The following is a 13,858-nucleotide window of genomic DNA, read 5'->3' as shown; positions in this document are numbered from 1 at the left end:
GACACCGGGAACAAACACCCAAAACACAGGTGAAACCCAGGCTGCCTAAGTATGACTCTCAATCAGGGACAACGATTGACAGCTGTCTCTGATTGAGAATCATACCAGGCCGAACACAAACTCCCAACTAGAAATACAAACATAGACAAACCCACCCAACTCACGCCCTGACCAACTAAAATGAATACAAAACAAAGGAAAACAGGTCAGGAACGTGACAGAACCCCCCCTTAAGGTGCGAACTCCGGGCGCACCAGACAAAGTCTAGGGGAGGGTCTGGGTGGGCGTCTGTCCACGGGGGCTCTGGCGCTGGTCGTGTCCCCACCCACCATAGTCAACCCCCGCTTCCGTGACCTCTCAAAATGTCCACCCTCCATGTCAATCCCCCTAACTAAAGAGCAGTAGCAGACTGAGGGTAGCACCTGACTGAGGGGCAGCACCGGACTGAGGGGCGGATCCTGGCTGGCTGGCTCTGGCGGATCCTGGCTGGCGGAAGCTCTGCGGATCCTGGCTGGCGAAGGCTCTGGGCGGATCTGGCTGGCGGAAGGCTCTGGCGGATCCTGGCTGGCGGAAGGCTCTGGCGGATCCTGGCTGGCGAAGGCTCTGGAGGTTCCTGGCTGGCGGAAGGCTCTGGAGGATCCTGCTGGACGGCTCTGGCTGGTTCTGGCTGGACGGCTCTGGCTGGTCCTGTCTGGTTGGAGCTCTGGCAGATCCTGTCTGGTTGCGTCTCTGGCGCATCCTGTCTGGTTGGCGTCTCTGCAGATCCTGTCTGGTTGGCGCTCTGGCAGATCCTGTCTGGTTGGCGGCCCTGGCAGATCCTGACTGACGACTGGCTCTAACGCTCGGGACAGACGGATGGCTAAGACGGCGCTGGGAGACGGATGGCTCAGATGGCGCTGGGGAGACGGATGGCTCAGATGGCGCTGGGGAGACGGACGGCTCAGATGGCGCTTGGCAGACGGGCAGTTCAGGCTACTGCACGCGCAGACGGTGCATCGGTTAAGCGGTTGTCAGGTTTTGCAGTAAATACGCGGTAGTATGGGGACAAGACAACGGTAGGCGATTCAGGCCGAGCGCCCAGCTGGGCAAGGTCTCGAACCCTCGACCATTCTGCGTGAGACGTGTCAGCGCGAAGTCCAGCACGCTAATCGCACCGCTGGGCAGACGGCAGACTCTGGGCACTGTCGCCTCGACAAAGCAGCTGCATATAGCGTCGTCTGGTGCGGTGGCGGCCCAGAGAGACGATTTCGGGGCGACGCACTCTGGGTAGGCAGAGCGACCACGACGCGCAGACGTCACCGAGCTCGACCGGGAGAGGTGCACGTGTCAGAAAGATAGCAGGCTCTGGAGATGGACGCGGAGGACCTCAGGCGGCCTAGGGTGAGTGTCGATGTTGCGCAGGACCTGCACTCTCCCCACTGTTTGTGACATTTGGGTGTCCATGAAGTGAATCGGAGGCCTTGGCATCGGAGATCGGGACGAGAGTAGGGTGTGCGTCGCGGGATTGTGCACGGGGTGAGCGCTTTTCCTGTTAAGCCGGTGAAAGGAGGACAACGTAGAGAGTGCTGCAAGCAGTACGCGCGACGGATGCGTCTGCGGCACAGTGTAGCTCCGATTTCAGCGTTATAACTCGCAAGAGTGGTCGGTTACACCACGTAGCTCATCCGACACCATGCATAATAAAGCCGTGAGCAAGGCTGGGGAATATAGGGCTGTCAACCGGCACCTGAGGCATAGCGAAGCATCCTCGCGCGGCGACACTGCTGGGTAGACGGCCACTGCCTGTAGATCATAGGTCTGGCTGAATTCTGTAGGTACCTATAGTTACCCGTGCCCTGGTTAGTCTGTAAGTAACTACGGTACACGTTGAGCGGCTGCAGACAAGTCTATTGCCTGGGGACTGATATATTTTCTTTGAACCCAAAGGGCGAAATAGCATCACATAGGGCATGCCCATCGGGAGCTATACGCACCTGACAACTTGTAACGCTAATGACTAACTAACTATACAGTCGACACTACTCCTATGGGCGGCAACATGTGGATTGGCATAGGACAGTGCACTGGGCAGTATGTCGCTCATAACTGAACTAGCTAGCTAGACAGTCAACATAGGTAATGAGAATGTGAGCTTAATTGTAACTACAACTGACTGACTGCATTTAAGTATTACTTACTACACACTGACCAGCAAACATATATCTTATAAACACTTGGGTGTCGCTGTTGGATTCCAGGAGTACAGCAAATTGACCGAAGATGGCTGTCTAAGGCCCTGGTTTAGCTATAAAGTTAGCTATTGTTAACATAAATCTGGCATGTCATTACCCCTGCTGCTTGCAAGTTTCTTCTCTTTTTTAGCATCTACCTTTATCAAAGACAAAACAATATTATATTTAAACCCTTACTGCTTGCTTTCCCCTTTTGGAATACTCTGACTCTGTAAAAAGAGAAGCAGATAAAACAAGCTTACTTTAGTGATGTGTAGGGTGGACGCTGAGGTATGGGTCCACTCCTCGCGCAAGTCTTTGTAGGCGTGAAACAACTGATCCTTTTTGAATCATTCCTCCCACAGTGCTCCTGTGCCGGGGCACCGGGCAGATGTCTCTTGTCCGAGCCAGATGTACTCACCCAAGCGACCGAGAGACTCTGCCACGTTTCTCTTGTCATTCACCTCCAGTAAATACGGAGCACAGACTATATAGCCTCGCTCTACTATATACACTCTCAGAGAATCACACTAGAATATTGGGACTGAGATCGCTAATTCTGCTGGGCGCGCTTCCGGAGCGTACAGCTCTTTGACGGTGAGCTTTATCTGTTCTGTATCATTTACAGGCTACCTTCGTCCAATACGCTTTGGACAGCACCATGGCTCTACTCGCAAGGGTCTCTCTACTTCATCCAGCTATTCCGATTTTGGGACGGCCTGAATATTCCGCAATCGGTAGGACTGAGTACCTAGGTTCTAATGTTGCGCGTCCATAGACCGCTATTCCCTGGACCAAGAATCCAAGAGCCACATCACTGTGTGTATCTCCCATCATGCTAGTGTTGAGTTACTTGACAGTTTCGCTTTACAACACTTCACACGCAGAGATCTAGATCCTGTTGTGGTGGGTTGTTAGTTCTCTGTTAAGAAGAGGCGTTGGTCAATGTCGCTTCTCCCCTCAGACGAGGAGGAGCATGGATCAGACCAAGATGCGGAGAGGTAAGTGTTCATGATTTAATGAACAACAAGAAAACACTTAAACCTACAAAATAACAACAGTGACTAACCTTAACAGTCCTGTGTGGTCCAAACACTGACACAGGAAACAACACCCACAAAACACAGGTGAAACCCAGGCTGCCTAAGTATGACTCTCAATCAGGGACAACGATTGACAGCTGTCTCTGATTGAGAATCATACCAGGCCGAACACAAACTCCAACATAGAAATACAAACATAGACAAACCCACCCAACTCACGCCCTGACCAACTAAAATGAATACAAAACAAAGAAAACAGGTCAGGAACGTGACAGAATAGTATCCGACATCCGACACAGCCATCCGACATCCGACACAGCCATCCGACATCCGACACAGCCATCCGACATCCGACACAGCCATCCGACATCCAACACAGCCATCCAGCACTATCTCCGACTCCCTCTCAAACACAGGGCTATGGCTGTTATCACACTTAGATTAGAGAGTGGCTGTCATCACACTCAGATTAGAGAGTGGCTGTCATCACACTCAGACTAGAGAGTGGCTGTCATCACACTCAGACTAGAGAGTGGCTGTCATCACACTCAGACCAAAGAGAGGAGACTGTCGTGGCTGGGTCTTCCAGCATGACACGACCCGAACACACAAGCAGGGCAACGTGGAGTGGCTCGTAAGAAGCATCTCAAGGTCCTGGAGTGGCCTAGCCAGTCTCCAGACCTGAACCCAATAGAAAATCTTTGAGGGAGCCGAAAGTCCGTATTGCCCAGCGACAGCCCAGAAACCTGAAGGATCTGGAGAAGGTCTGTATGGAGGATGGGCCAAAATCCCTGCTGCAGTGTGTGCAAACCTGGTCAAGACTACAGGAAGTATGATCTCTGTAATTGCAAACAAGGTTCTTGTACCAAATATCAGTTCTGCTTTTCTGATGTATCAATACTTATGTCATGCAATAAATGCAAATAATTACTTATAAAAATCATACAATTGATTTTTCTGGATTTTTGTTTAGATTCCTTCTCTCACAGTTGAAGTGTACCTATGATAAAAATTACAGCCCCTCTACTTGCTTTGTAAGTAGGAAAACCTGCAAAATTGTCAGTGTATCAATCTTGTTCTCCGCCACTGTATACTATCTGAAAGGGACTGTATACAGTGCATTCGGAAAGTATTCAGACTTTTTCACGTTACGGCCTTATTATAAAATCGATTACATTTCTTCATCAATCTACACACAATACCCATATGAAAAAGCGAAAATAGGTTTAAAGACATTTTCGAAAATGTATATATAAATAAAAAACTGAAATATCACATTTCTATAGTATGTATCCAGAACTTTACTCAGTACTTTGTGAAGCACCTTTGGCAGTGATTACAGCCTCGAGTCTTCTTGGGTATGAAGCTACAAGCTTGGCACCTGTATTTGGGGAGTTTCTCCCATTCTTCTCTGCAGATCTCTCAGCTCTGTCTGGTTGGATGGGGAGAGTTGCTGCACAGGTATTTTCAGCTCTCTCCAGAGATGTTTGATTGGGTTCAAGTCCGGGCTCTGGCTGGGCCACTCAAGAACATTCAGAGTTGTCGAAACCACTCCTTCCAAATTTGTCCCCCTTTGGCTGTTGGGTTGCTTAGGGTCATTGTCCCTGTTGAAAGGTGAACTTTTGCCCAAGTCTGAGTCCTGAGACGCTCTGAAGCAGATTTTCATCAAGGAGTATCTCTGTACTTTGCTCCGTTCATTGATCCTCAATCCTGACTAGTCTCCCAGTCCCTGCCGCTGAAAAACATTCCCACAGCATGATGCTGCCACACCATGCTTCACTGTAGGGAAAGTCCCAGGTTTCCTCCTGATGAGGTTTGGCATTGCAGGCAAAGAGTTCATCTTGGTTTTCATCAGACTAGAGAATGTTGTTTCTCATGGTCTGAGAGTCTTTAGGTGCTTTTGGCAAACTCAAGCGTCGCTGTCATGTGCCTTTTACTGAGGAGTGGCTTCCGTCTGGCCACTTCTACCATAAAGCCCTGATTGGTGGAGTGCTGCAGAGATGAGGACAGCGGAGGACAGCGGAGTCAATCACCACTTCCGGAGACACCTGAAACCCACCTCTTTAAGGAATACCTAGGATAGGATAAAGTAATCCTTCTCACCCCCCCCCCCCCCCTTAAAAGATTTAGATGCACTATTGTAAAGTGCTGTTCCACTGGATGTCATAAGGTGAATGCACCAATTTGTAAGTCGCTCTGGATAAGAGCGTCTGCTAAATGACTTAAATGAAATGTAATGTAATGATTGTCCTTCTGGAAGTTTTCCCATCTACACAGAGGAATTCTGGTGCTTTCAGAGTGACCATTATGTTCTTGGTCACCTCCCTGACCCAAGGTCCTTCTCCACTGATTGCTCGTTTTTGGCTGGGCGGCCAGCTCTGAAGAGTCTTGGTGTTCCAAACTTCTTCCATTTAAGAATTATTGAGACCATTGTGTTCTTGTGGACCTTCAATGCTGCGAAATGTTTTGTTCGGAGCTCTACGGACAAATCCTTCGACCTCTTGGCTTGGTTTTTGCTCTGACATGCACTGTCAACTGTGGGACCTTATATAGACAGGTGTGTGGCTTACCTAATCATGTCCAATCAATTGAATTTACCACAGGTAGACTCAATCAGTTGTAGATACATCTCAAGGATGATCAATGGAAACGGGTGTAACTGAGCTCATTTTCGAGTCTTTTAGCAAAGGTTGATTACTGTTTTTTTTTATTTTTTATAATTTGCAACACACAAAGAAAAAAAGCTGTTTTCGCTTTGTCATTATGGGGTATTGTGTGTAGATTGATGAGGACCTTTAATTTATTTAATCAATTTAAGAATAAGGCTGTAAACGTAACAAAATGTGGAAAAAGTCAAGGGGTCTGAATACTTTCCAAGTGCACCGCACGGTATGACTGGAAAGGTACAGGAGCCGGGGGCATTGTCTTCCGCCAGCTACGTAATGCTGTTGTACATGATTCTATCTGTGGTAAGACAGTGGGGGAGGGGTTCATGAAAAAGAACACTGCTGTTGTTGAAATTGTTCTGGAAGGCTCAAGAGATCCATTCAGTTGTTATTACAGATTATTAAGTGTGCTGGAGTTTCACATTTTTCAAATACAGATATTTTCTATGGACTTTCTATGTGTACTGTCAGTAGGAGGAGATTCACATCCCGTCGTGTATAAGTTATTAACTTTCAATGAGCATTTTTATACTGCCTGAACTGTGACATAGCCCTATGGGTGAGAAAGGCTAAAATGTTAAAGTGTTACTAAGTGTTTACTAATGTTACTATCTTTGTATTATCTTGTGTTAAACCAATTCTATCGTTGTATTGTTTGTGTTAAACAATACTATCTTTTGTATTACTTGTGTTAAACATTCATCTTTGTATTATCTTGTGTTAAACATACCTATCTTTGTATTATCTTGTGTTAAACATACTATCTTTGTATTATCTTGTGTTAAACATACTATCTTTGTATTATCTTGTGTTAAACATACTAATCTTTGTATCTATCTTGTGTTAAACATACTATCTCACGTTCCTGACTGTTTTCCTTTGGTTTTGTTTCATTTTAGTTGGTCAGGGGCGTGAGTTGGTGTGGTTTTGTCTATGTTTGTATTTCTATGTTGGGAGTTTGTGTTCGCCTGGTATGATTCTCAATCAGAGACAGCTGTCAATCGTTGTCCCTGATTGAGAGTCATACTTAGGCAGCCTGGGTTCACCTGTGTTTTGTGGGTGTTTGTTTTCCTGTGTCAGTGTTTGGACCACACAGGACGTTTAAGGTTAGTCACGTTTGGTTATTTTGTAGGTTTAAGTGTTTTCTGTTGTTTTCTTAAATCATGAACACTTACCTCTCCGCATCTTGGTTCGATCCATGCTCCTCCTCGTCTGAGGAGGAGAACGACATGACAGCCTTAACAGAAACACCCACCACAACAGGACCAAGCGGATTGAGGAAGGAAGGCAAGAACAACAGCAATGGGAAAAGAGGAATGGACTTGGGAGGAGATCCTGGACGGCAAAGGACCCTGGACTCAGCCAGGGAATATCGCCGTCCCAAAGCGGAGCGTGGAGGCAGCGAAAGCGGAGAGGAGGTTCTATGAGGCAAAAGCACGTAAGAGGCGGCTGGAAGCCGAGAGGCTCACCCAAAATTTATTGGGGGGGGGGGATAAAGGGAGTGTGGCAGCGGGTTGGATACCTGAGCCAACTCCGGGCTTGCCGTGGAGTGAGAGGGCGTCGTACTGGTCAGACACGTGTTTATGCGGTAAAGCGCACGGTGTGTCCCAGTACGCGTGCTTAGCCCAGTGCGGGCTATTCCCCTTGCCGCACTGGGAGGGCTAGGTTGGGCATCGAGCCGGATGCCATGAAGCCGGCCCAACGTATCTGGCCTCCAGTACGTTCCTCTGGGCCGGCGTACATGGCACCAGCCTTAAGGTGGGTCCCCGGTTCGCCTGCATAGCCAGTGCGGGCTATTCACCTCGGCACTGGCAGGGCTACGGGGACCATTCAACCTGGTAAGGTTGGAGAGGCTCGGTGCTCAAGAGCGCGTGTCTCCTTCACGGTCCGGTATATCCGGCGCCACCTTCCCACCCCAGCCCAGTACCATCAGTGCCGACACCACGCACCAGGCTTCCAGTGCATCTCCAGAGCCCTGTTCTTCCCTCAGCACTCTCCTATGGTGCGTGTCTCCAGCCCAGTGCCTCCAGTTCCGGTACCACGCACCAGGCCTATAGTGCGTCTCAGCGGCCAGAGTCTGCCGTCTGCCAGCGGTGCTGAACGGCCCGTCTGCCCAGCGGGCCTGAATTGCCCGTCTGCCCGCGGCGCCTGAACTGCCCGCCTGCCCAGCGGCCGCCTGAACTGCCCGTCTGCCAAGCGCCATTCTGAGCCGTCCGTCTCCCCAGCGCCATCTGAGCCATCCGTTCCCAGCGCATCTTGAGCATCTGTCCCGCGCGTCTGAGCCATCCGTCTGTCCCGAGCCGTTAGAGCCAGTCGTCAGTCAGACTCTTGCCCAAGGGCCCGCCAACCAGACAGATCTGCAAGAGCGCCAACCAGACAGGATCTGCCAGAGACGCAACCAGACAGGATCTGCCAGAGACGCACACAGACAGGACTGCCAGAGCTGCCACCAGAACCAGCCAGAGCCGTCCAGCCGAACCCACCAGAGCGTCCCGCCCAGGACCTCCAGAGCCTTCGCCAGCCAGGACTCCAGAGCCTTCCGCAGCCAGGATCCGCCAGAGCTTCCGCCAGCCAGGATCCGCCAGAGCCTTCGCCAGCCAGGATCCGCCAGAGCCTTCCGCCAGCCGGATCCGCAGAGCCTCGAGCCAGATCCGCCAGAGCAGCCCAGCCAGGATCCGCCCCTCAGTCCGGTGCTGCCCCCAGTCAGGTGCTACCCTCAGTCTGCTACTGCTCTTTAGTTTAGGGGGATTGACATGGAGGGTGGACATTTTGAGGAGGTCACGGAAGCGGGGGTTGACTATGGTGGGGTGGGGACCACGACCAGCGCAGAGCGCCACCGTGGACAGACGCCCACACAGCCTCCCCTAGACTTTGTGCTGGTGGCGCCGGAGTTCGCACCTTAAGGGGGGGTTCTGTCACGTTCCTGACCTGTTTTCCTTTGTTTTGTATTCATTTTAGTTGGTCAGGGCGGAGTTGGGTGGGTTGTCTATGTTTGTATTTCTATGTTGGGAGTTTGTGTTCGGCCTGGTATGATTCTCAATCAGAGACAGCTGTCAATCGTTGTCCCTGATTGAGAGTCCATACTTAGGCACCTGGGTTTCACCTGTGTTTTGTTGGGTGTTTGTTTCCTGTGTCAGTGTTTGGACCACACAGGACGTTTAAGGTTAGTTCACGTTTGTTATTTTGTAGGTTTAAGTGTTTCTTGTTGTTTCATTAATCATGAACACTTACCTCCGCATCTTGGTCTGATCCATGCTCCTCCTCGTCTGAGGAGGAGCACGACATTTGACAGCCTTAACACTATCTTTGTATTATCTTGTTGTTAAACAATACTATCTTTGTATTTCTCTTGTGTTAAACAATTCTATCGTTGTATTATATTGTGTTAAACAATACTATTTTGTATTATCTTGTGTTAACAATACTATCTTTGTATTATCTTGTGTTAAACAATACTATCTTTGAATTATCTTGTGTTATGGGAAGGAAGCATGCAAAATGAATGACCTTAGTCTGAAGAGTCTAGGAGGCACCAGTGTGGTTGCATAATATGTTGGCTGGCCAACAACTCCATGGCTACATCCCAAATGGCGAACTATTCCCTATTTAGTGCACTACTTTTAACACAGAGCCCTATGGTAGCGTATTCCTATAAAGTGCACTACTTTTAACCAGAGCCCTATGGTAGCGTATTCCCTATATAGTGCACTACTTTTAACCAGAGCCCTATGGTAGCGTATTCCCTATATAGTGCACTACCTTTTAACCAGAACCCTATGGTAGCGTATTCCTATATAGTGCACTACTTTTAACCAGAGCCCTATGGTAGCGTATTCCTTATAGTGCACTACTTTTAACCAGAGCCCTATGGTTGCGTATTCCCTATATGTGCACTACTTTTAACCAGAGCCCTATGGTAGCGTGTTCCCTTATAGTGCACTACCTTTAACGCAGAGCCCTATGGTAGCGTATTCCCTATATAGTGACTACTTTTAACCAGAGCCCTATGGTAGCGTATTCCTATAATAGTGCAACTACTTTAACCAGAGCCCTATGGTAGCGTGTTCCCTATATAGTGCACTACTTTTAACCAGAGCCCTATGGTAGCGTATTCCCTATATAGTGCACTACTTTTAACCAGAGCCCTATGGTAGCGTATTCCCTATATAGTGCACTATTTTAACCAGAGCCTATGGTACCGGTTTCCTATATAGTGCACTACTTTTAACCAGAGCCCTATGGTAGCGTATTCCCTATATAGTGCACTACTTTTAACCAGAGCTATGGTAGCGTATTCCCTATAAAGTGCACTACTTTTAACCAGAGCCTATGGTAGCGATTCCCTATATAGTGCACTACTTTTAACCAGAGCCCTATGGTAAGCGTATTCCCTATATAGTGCACTACTTTTACCAGAGCCCTATGGTAGCGTATTCCCTATAAAGTGCACTACTTTTAACCAGAGCCTATGGTAAGCGTATTCCCTATAAGTGCACTACTTTTAACCAGAGCCTATGGTAGCGTATTCCCTATATAGTGCACTACTTTTAAACCAGAGCCCTATGGTAGTGTTCTTATATAGTGCACTACTTTTAACCAGAGCCTATGGTAGCGTATTCCCTATATAGTGCACTACTTTTAACCAGAGCCCTATGGTAGCGTATTCCCTATATAGTGCACTACTTTTAACCAGAGCCCTATGGTAGCGTATTCCCTATATAGTGCACTACTTTTAACCAGAGCCCTATGGTAGCGTATTCCCTTATAGTGCACTACTTTTAACCAGAGCCCTATGGTAGCGTATTCCCTATATAGTGCACTACTTTTAACCAGAGCCTAGGGTAGCGTATTCCCTATATAGTGCACTACTTTTAACCAGAGCCTATGGTAGCGTATTCCCTATATAGTGCACTACTTTTACACAGAGCCCTATGGTAGCGTATTCCCTATATAGTGCACTACTTTTAACCAGAGCCCTATGGTAGCGTATTCCTATATAGTGCACTACTTTAACAGAGCCTTGTAAGTTGAGAATAGGGTGCCATTTGGGATTCAGCCTAACAAGGTGCTTTCATCTCAGTCCAAACAATGAGTCATGATACAACACAACAATCCAACCCACATTTTGGAATAGAGAAATATAATAACAAGATCTGACAGTTTGTCTGGATTCCAAATAGCACCTTATTTCCTGTAACTGAGTATGCAAACATTATTAACACCCGTGTTGACTCCAACGCTTCCACAGTTGTGTCAAGTTGGCTGGATGTCCTTTGTGTGGTGGACCATTCTTGATACACACGGGAAATGTTGAGCGTGAAAAACCCAGAAGCATTGCAGTTCTTGACACAAACCGGTGCGCCTGTCACTACTACATACCGTTCAAAGCCACTTAAATCTTTTTGTGTTGCCCAATCACCTCTGAATGGCACACGTAACACAATCCATGTCTCAATTGTCTCAAGGCTTAAAAATCCTTATTTTACTGTCTCCCCCCTTCATCTACACTGATTTGAAGGGGATTTAACAAGTGACATCAATAAGGGATCATAGCTTTCACCTGGATTCACCTGGTCAGTCTCATGGAAAGAGCAGGGGCCATGGTCTAAAGTAATGCCCTGTATAAGGATACAGCCTTTTAACATGGGGCTATTAGTCAACTATAAATTACCAAAGTTATGATAGATTGCCATAAACTCTATGTTAATTACCCCAAATTATTGAAGATGTCGGTAACTTTAGTAACTACGTGTGTGTGTGTGTGTGTGTGTGTGTGTGTGTGTGTGTGTGTGTGTGGGTGTGTGTGTGTGTGTGTGTGTGTGTGTGTGTGTGTGTGTGTGTGTGTGTGTGTGTGTGTGTGTGTGTGTGTGTGTGTGTGTGTGTGTGTGTTGTTGTGTGTGTGTGTGTGTTGTGAGTCTGTGTGTCAGTCTGTGTGTGTGTGTTTGTGCGTTCGCCTCTGTATGCACGTGTGTATGCATGTCTCTGTCTGTTGAAGCATCACACTGAGGCAGTGTGGTAGTGTCCATGGTAACGGTGTGGTGGTGTCCATGGTAACAGTGTGGTTGTGTCCATGGTAAACAGTGTGTTGTGTTCCATGGTAACAGTGTGACGTGTGTACAGTCCTCTGTCTGTCGCCCCTCTCAGGTGATATATTTTATGACTGTGTGTGTTTGTGTGTGTGTGTGTGTGTGTGGTGTATTTTTTTCATCAGGTGATGTACTTCAGCTCTCTCTTCCCCTACGTGGTGTTGATCTGTTTCTCGTCAGAGGCCTGATGCTCAAAGGATCTGTTGACGGTATCGCTCACATGTTCACCCCAAAGGTAAACACACACACACCAAATGTACACACACATACAGACACATAACACCACACATACACACCAAAGGTAAACACATAAGCACCACAGATTCAACTCACCTGCATGTTGTGTATCCAAGGTACAACCAGCCTCGACCATCCAACAGCCATCCTACATCCGACACAGCCATCCTACATCCCACACAGCAATCTGCCATCCGACACAGCCATCCGACATCCGACACAGCCATCCGACATCCAACACAGCCATCCGACATCCGACACAGCCATCCTACATCCGACACAGCCATCCTACATCGACACAGCCATCCGACATCCGACACAGCCATCCTACCGAACAGCCATCTACACATCCGACACAGCATCCTACATCCGACACAGCCATCCTACATCCGACACAGCATCCGAATCCGACACAGCCATCCGAACACCCGACTCCCACAGCACCGACTCCGACACAGCCATCCGACATCCGACAAGCCATCCGACATCCGACACAGCCATCCGACATCCAACAGCATCCGAGCCCTAATCTCCGCCTCCTCTCCAAACACAGGGCTATGGCTGTTATCACACTTAGATTAGAGAGGGCTGTCATCACACTCAGATTAGAGAGTGGCTGTCATCACACTCAGACTAGAGAGTGGCTGTCATCACACTCAGACTAGAGAGTGGCTGTCATCACACTCAGATTAGAGAGTGGCTGTCATCACACTCAGATTAGAGAGTGGCTGTCATCACACTCAGACTAGAGAGTGGCTGTCATCACACTCAGACTAGAGAGTGGCTGTCATCACACTCAGATTAGGAGTGGCTGTCATCACACTCAGACTAGAGAGTGGCTGTCATCACACTCAGATTAGAGAGTGGCTGTCATCACACTCAGATTAGAGAGTGGCTGTCTCACACTCAGACTAGAGAGTGGCTGTCATCACACTCAGATTAGAGAGTGGCTGTCATCACACTCAGATTAGAGAGTGGCTGTTCATCACACTCAGACTAGAGAGTGGCTGTCATCACACTCAGTTGAGAGTGGCTGTCATCACACTCAGACTAGAGAGTGGCTGTCATCACACTCAGACTAGAGAGTGGCTGTCATCACACTCAGACTAGAGAGTGGCTGTCATCACACTCAGATTAGAGAGTGGCTGTCATCACATTCAGATTAGAGAGTGGCTGTCATCACACTCAGATTAGAGAGTGGCTGTCATCACACTCAGACTAGAGAGTGGCTGTCATCACACTCAGATTAGAGAGTGGCTGTCATCACACTCAGATTTAGAGAGTGGCTTGTCATCACACTCAGACTAGAGAGTGGCTGTCATCACACTCAGATTAGAGAGTGGCTGTCATCAACACTCAGGACTAGAGAGTGGCTGTCATCACACTCAGATTAGAGAGTGGCTGTCATCACACTCAGATTAGAGAGTGGCTGTCATCACACTCCAGTTAGAGAGTGGCTGTCATCAACTCAGAGTTTAGAGAAGTGGCTGTCATCACACTCAGATTAGAGAGTGGCTGTATCACACTCAAAGGTTAGAGAGTGGCTGTCATCACACTCAGATTAGAGAGTGGGCTTGTCATCACACTTAGACTAGAGAGTGGATGTCATCACACTC

General features: G+C 48.2%; 1 pseudogene; it reads left to right on the top strand.

Annotated features, from left to right (window-relative positions):
* Positions 1–13,858, top strand: part of LOC112071607 (sodium-dependent neutral amino acid transporter SLC6A17-like) — a 71,625-nt pseudogene that overhangs the window by 44,420 nt on the left and 13,347 nt on the right.

This window comes from Salvelinus sp. IW2-2015, unplaced genomic scaffold (genome assembly GCF_002910315.2).
Source record: "Salvelinus sp. IW2-2015 unplaced genomic scaffold, ASM291031v2 Un_scaffold1660, whole genome shotgun sequence".
Lineage (NCBI taxonomy): Eukaryota > Metazoa > Chordata > Actinopteri > Salmoniformes > Salmonidae > Salvelinus > Salvelinus sp. IW2-2015.
Note: the sequence above shows the minus strand (reverse complement) of the source record. Positions and strands in the feature narration are given on the sequence as shown.